The sequence below is a fragment of the Zonotrichia albicollis genome, chromosome 1 (genome assembly GCF_047830755.1).
Source record: "Zonotrichia albicollis isolate bZonAlb1 chromosome 1, bZonAlb1.hap1, whole genome shotgun sequence".
In the NCBI taxonomy this organism is placed as follows: domain Eukaryota; kingdom Metazoa; phylum Chordata; class Aves; order Passeriformes; family Passerellidae; genus Zonotrichia; species Zonotrichia albicollis.
This window is the reverse complement of record NC_133819.1, coordinates 132977179-132984077: the sequence shown is the minus strand read 5'-3', so window position 1 is coordinate 132984077 and position 6899 is coordinate 132977179.

Sequence of the window (6899 nt, the reverse complement as noted above, 5' to 3'; positions counted from 1 at the left end):
TAAAGTGTTGTCATCCTGAAAAATGAAATTAAAAAAGGGAAGAAGACAATGCCAGGACATTCTGGTGGTGCTTGTACTGTTACAGCCCCACCTTGCGTCAGGGCGAGCTGGCCTTGATTGGTGATGCTGGAGATGATGTGTTTTTCCCCACTGTTATCATTGTGTCCAGGACAGAGCCAGCCCTCCACCTGGGGCATTGGCATTGCCAGGGGTTCATTTTTGTGTAGCTGACCTAATGCTGAGCTTGTCACCCTTGTGTGCTGATGAAGCCACCTGCATCTCTGGCACTGGGCAGCTCTTGCAAGGGTGGTGGCTGAGCACACCCTCCCTGAGTGCATCCCTGTCTGTTCTGGGGTTCAGGAACCCCACTGAGCAGGTGGTGGGGAAGCAGCAAAGTGCTGGTAACAGAGGCCAGAGCCGTGGGCTGGGAGCCTCTGTTCCCTCTGCCGTGGCACTGGGCAGCATTAGCTGCTGCTGCTGTTTGCTGCTACCGCCCCAGGCAGGCCATGTGGGGTGGTTGCTGCCACCCAGCTTCCTCACCCTCCCCATGCTTTCCCCTGCCTTTGTTCACAGCCTGAGGCACGGCTGGAAGCTGGCAGACATGGCTCTGTCACATGCCCTGGCTGCAGGGAGCTGGATGGACACCCCAGATACTCACCACTTGGACGGATGCATGGCTGGAGCCATGGGACTGTGCTCTGGGGCTCTCAGGAGGGACCTTGGAGAGGCAGTTCCCCAGTTCATGTTACCCATGGAAACACCAACATGGGGGATTTCCAAAATCCCCTCTCTTTCTAAGGCTGAAGCATCTCCCAGCTGATTTCCAAAGGCCATTCAGGATGCTGGTGCCTTCCCAAATCCTTCAAAGGGCTGAGCAGAGGGTCACTGATGACCTGAGCATGCTCCATGGGTCCAGTGACCTGCTGGTGTGTTTAAGGGAAGTAGCAGTCACATGCAATGAGGAGAGGAGCCAGGCTTATTTCTGGCATAAGCTTACCATTCCCACCTCTTTTTTGTGCTACAAACAACAAACGCTTCAGAGAAACTGCACAAAAATGAACCTTGGAGCTGGGGACAGGCTCTGGTAAGTGTTTGAGCCACCCAGCTACAGCATCAGGGACCTGCTCCCCATCTTCTTGCAGCTTCCAGAGTCTTGAACTCTTGTTGCACTGCAGCACAGCACCAACACCTCATCTGGAGCTCTGTCCTCCAGCTGCTCAGGTCAGGTCTGAGCAGGCGACCAGCCCTGTGGCTGGGAAAGCTGATTTCCCCCAGGGCAGTTTTTAGCCAGGTTGCCTCTTCCCATTTGAGTGTAAGGGCTGGTATCTGCTTCCTCAGGATCGCATGGATTTCTGCTAGTGAGGTGGGCAGTAAGTCCCTCATTCTAGGCTAGAAGATTCTGCTAAAATGATTTCTGAGCAGGTTGGCTAGGATCAGTCCACAGCAAACCCCTTCCTGCAGGGCTCATCTCTATGCAGCATGCCATAGCTCAGGTTTGAGATAGGCTCTGAGACATGTCCACTCAGGCACAAGCAGAGACCCTTGTGGCTCTTGGTGTCAGCTGTGAACAGTGGATCTTCTTCTCTACAATTCCCCAAAAAGCTTTTATGTTGTTTCATTCGAGAACCAACCTCCCCTCCTCCATCTGACAGCTTATAATTACCCAGAGCAACTGATCAGCAACTACACCATTTGCAACATCTGGGAGATCTTAAGGCAGATCCCAGTCCAAGTTGCACTGATGTAATTGTTTTGCTGGGTAAAGGATGATAACTCTCCTCACTTAAGATTATACTCCTTCAAAATAATCCAATGGTTTTTTTGAGGCTCACTTATGTCAACACGTGCTTTATTGTGTCTTATGTGTTTTTAAAGTGCTGGGTGGAAGCAGATGGAGGAGAAGTCCCCTTTCAAAGCACACTCCCTCTTGCTCTTTTTGAAGTAGCTTGTTGAATAAGGCTTTAATGGCTTTTTTGGACACGTTCAGGTGCACCACTGGGTTTGATATACTTATGAAAAGTAAGGATGGAAATTCATGAAGATCTCCCAGAGCTCCAAAGGTGAAGGTGACTGCACCCCTCCTTTCCACGAGAAAGAGCAAGAGTCTGTGATAAAAATCAAAGCTGTACTTCTGAAAGGAAATATGGTCTGTTACTTTTACTTTTCTCTAGAATTTTTTGTGTGTTGCTGCTATATGAAATATATAAATAAGGCATGTCCAGTTGCTGTCAGTGCAGCCCCATATCCTGACTTTGCCCTGCCCTATGTGCCCAGGTGCTCCTAGGCAGGGATGACTGCCTCCATAGAGCTCTGGAATGAAGATCTCACCCCTCCTCTGGTACCTTGGCTTTTGCAGTGTGCAGAGCAGGGCTGAGCCAAGCCTCACCTGGCAGCAGGATGCATCTTGCTTTTTAGCAGAGCCACCTTTACCCCGCCATGACACTGTGGGGAGCTCCAGCAGGCTGGCTGAGTGCTGAGCATTGCTGAGGGCTTGTTCGCACATTGATGGAGTTTTCACCCACCTTCTTGAGGATGAGACACTGCACTGAGAAACATGGAGAACTTGGAGAATTTTTAGTTAATTGAAGCAAACCAAACAGATCAAGCTGCTCTTATGACTATTTCATAATAGTATCTTTTTAAACTAATACTCCACTGGGGAACACAACTTGCAGACAGAAAACCTTCTGAAGTGCTTTGAAGAGATCTGAGCTTTGGACTCTGAACTTTGCTGCTTATAAACAATCATTTCAATCTGCTAGGCTGCAGTGGGAGTATGAGGCTTCATAAAAGGGCTTAGGTGTTGGAATACTGAGTGCAGCAGTGCTTAACTCCATGTCTTACTATGCAGCCGCCCCTTTCAATCCAGAAGATTTAGACACAAAGAGCCAGATCCATGCAGGCCAGTGGGGAACCACTTTAGGAAGGGCTGAGGAGAGCACAGCCCAGCTGTGCTGAGTTACCTCTTTCTGATCAGGTTTCAGGCTCCAGGTCCTTTCCCAGCACAGGAACCAAAGCAGCACACTCTCATAAAGCAGCAACAACAATTCCAGTGCTTACATAGGCTTTGGAAGAGAAAGATCCAGTGCTTCTCTTTTGCAGCAGAGATGTGAGCATCCAAAACTCAGACCTACCCTGTAACTCTGGGGGCATCTTCTTGAAGATGTTCTGATTTTCATGAAAGAAACAGATGAGGTTGGGGCACAGGAGATGGATGCTGAGGTCATGTCTGGGCACCCTGGAGGCAGGGCAAGGACAACTTGGGTTCCACTTACAGTAAGGTTCAGTGGATGATCTTTGAATATTCTTTAGGGAAAACTTGAGCCTCAATGAGTGCCATGAACTTGGCATTCCCAAAGTTAGAACACACAGGTGTCACTCTCTGCAGTGGCCTGAAAAGCACTTTGCCTTTGTCAAACTACCTCATACCTCTCTCCACATGCTCGTACTCAGTGGTCCCATTTCCCAAAATTTATTGAACCACATGTTTGCACACAAATGCATCAACTCCACCTCATCCTCAGCATGCACCTCCAAAGCAGGCAAAGGGGATTGAGGACAACTTATATTCCTTATACTTCTTTCAGATCCCTGCACATGATTCCCTAATCCTGGGTCTACCTCAACCCCTCACCCACCCCGCATTCCTCACTCAAGCACTTGGCCTATCTCCCTGATCCAGTGCCAAGGCTCAGGTACTACAGGAGAGAGCAGGGCAGAAGCTGGTGGGCAGTAATTGCCCAGACAGGCAAGTGCCTCTAGGCAGGTGGAGTCAGGCATTGCCCTTGTTTTGAAGCACATCATTAACCAGCCTAGAGAAAAGCTCTAAGCAACTGATTTGAGTCCTCGTGTCTCCTGGTACAGTTTATCAGATTTTCATAGCAGAAGAGAGATAGCCAAAAGGATTAATAGTCCCACTTGCACTCCCGAAAAGATGTAAATATTATGTAAAATATGTAAGCCTTCACCAAAAAGGGAACTGTGAATCCACACCTTTTGTAAAGAAAAAGTAATTGAGCTGACAGGCTGCCAGCATAACCTAGCATTAAATCACCAGTGAGCAGAAGGCATTGAGGGCTCCTTCTCCAGACATGTCTTAACACATACCTTGCCAGGAAGGCAGAAATGCAGATGCTTTCTGCACCTTGGGACAGCACACTTGCCTGTCACCTCATCCCAGTAACACCAGCAGAGGTTCTGGATGAGTCAGGGACTTCTTGACACTGAAGGGAGCTTACAGCTCCACATGGCCTGCAGGGCAGTTTGAGGGAACAGTTTTGGGATCAGGCCCCATGGTATTTAGATGCTAACACACTGTTTACAATGAAGTTTGTGGCCTACAATTTTTCAAGATGTTGGCCCTAGATAGCCAAGAGAGGTTATGAGAAGTGAAGTCACTCTGGTGTCACCCTGGAGGGGCTGCCTCTGTTCTGCTGCCCAGCAACAGCCCTTGCCCTGCCCACAGTTTCAGTCCATGAAACCCGACTGCCAACACTGGAGAAATCCGGAAGGTCATCTTCGACCTTTGCTATCTATAGAGAAAACGCCTCAAGTCAGAATGTGTTTACCATACTAATGCTAAAACGCTTCCACTAAAATGACAAGCACGATGTTTCATCAAAATTCTTATGGGATTTGTATCTGCTGTAGCTCTCTTTCAGATGGAAGTTGGATGTAAAACAAGCATATGTTTCTTGTTACAGTGCTGAAAAAAAATCCATTGTTTTGGGGTTGACCAATTCAAAATTTAAGGAAATCAGTCTGACATAGCAAACATGATCTTCAGCAATCAAAATGTATTCTTATATTTCATTATGTATTTAATAAAGAGAATTTCAAGTGAAGCACAGGTTTGCTCTAAAGTGATGAAGAATAATTTAAGCTAAAACCATCATCAAACTGCAGACTAGCAATGTCAGCTCAGACTCTTAAATTTTATACACATAATTTGGATGTGGTGAACTACAAAAACACCTCAGTAATTTATGGAATCCCTACAAAATTTATTTATATCCAAAAAACTACATTAACAAAGGTGAAGGATTTGAAATTGGGAACAAGGAGATGCAAGATTTGCTGCAGCACTGTACATGATGATATGACCTTAAATTGCAGGTTCACATTTTACGCACTCTTCTCATTCAGAAATTGTTTACAATCCTCTTCAGTGCACAACTCATCCTTCCTTTCTGAAAGTACCAGGTACAGGCCACAAATACACCATCTTCTATGCAAGTATTTTTGCACTTACCACCAGAGAAATGAGGATAGTGAGAATCCCTGTGAAATTTGCTCCTGCTACCACCACCTGTAGTAACCATTGTGTATATGGATAAATACCAACAACACCTAACCAAATATTTTCAGAACCAATTAACTGAACCCAGACATAGATGTGATTACTCTGCACTTCTGCAGATGTAGCCCCAAGCACAGATATATTAGCAAAATTCTCATGGAGCTTCTGTGAACCAAGTGTCTTGCTTAGTATTACAGAAGAACCTTGTGATAGCAGAATGAAGAAATCACAGTTCTCCAATGCAGAATGTCCTTTCCTTCCACATCAGACTCTTTTCTCTTTCTTTTCCCTCTCTCCTCTCCTCTCCCCTCTCCCCTCCCCTCCTGCTATCTGACCCCCTTTACTGTTACTAAGCTTTTCCTTAAAACGAGGCAGCTTTGCAGATAGCAAGCCAATGGCTGCACAGGCCGGGATGATTCAGAGAGCAGGATCCCACAGAGAGATTCACAGGTGGGGTAGAATCAATACAGTGAAATTGAAGCTCTGAAACTCCATTTTTGCAAATGCATTCCTTCTCAGCCCAGACATTTTTAAGCATTCAAAATTGGGAATCAGGCTGACCTTCCAACTTGTCACCAGCAGGATTCAAATCCTACATACAAGAAAACTCCAATTTCTTCTGGCTAAGATTAATGCTTGTCAACTCAGTGTGCACAGAGGGGAACACCAGAAGGTGAAACATGAAATGTCTCCCAAGTTACTCACTCGTTAGCCAGAAGCAGAAGCATACACATCTCACACCACATATCCTAAAGAAGAGTTTGATCTCTAACACAAAGCTGCTATAGCTCCTGGTTCCCAGGCAATAGATGTCACTCTTACACCAACTCCTCCCTATTCCTCATCATTTTTAGATACTCCTAAATGTTTCAAATACACACCCATCTCTGCCAAAAAACAGCAAATAACATTTTCCTTACTAATAGCCTTCCAAAATACAACTAGACAATAGTAAATTTTTCAAAATGCTTCAACAGACTACTTCGGACATCATGGAAATTTAAAGTTAAAAATTATCAATCCAAATCAGAAGCATCTGAAAACTCATCTAAATGAAACCTCAGTGAACAGGAAAGCTCTTAACAGCTTAGCTCTTAACAGGATAGCTTCCTTTTTCCTCTTTCCCTTGAGCTACCCAAAAGATCACTCGGAAAGATGCTTTTATTAACTTCTACTACTCACCTCTGACTCTTTAAGATGTTACATTTGAGAGTAAAGGGGGTCAGTGATTTCAGATGGTTTAGGCCAACTGTTGTGTGGCTGCTTTGCACTTCCCTCAAAGGTCAGCCTATTTTTAAGCACCTTATTCCAACAAAGCCCTTTTGTATAAACCAAGTAATTTTTGAGAGGCTTTTTTCTTAATCAAAACCTGTGGTCAAATAAGCAGATTCTAGCTTTAGTAGAAATTTGACCAGCTATGCTTTTAAAGTACTACTTTCACTATGTAATTAAGTCTTCTAATATAATTCTAAGAGATAATGAAATTGTTCTAATTTCATTAGAAAGCTATACTCTAATAATTCCATAAAGAGAAGTGTGAAATTTCGTGCCCTATTTTTCTCTTGGAAGAAAATCATAAAGTTCCTAAAAACACATCAAA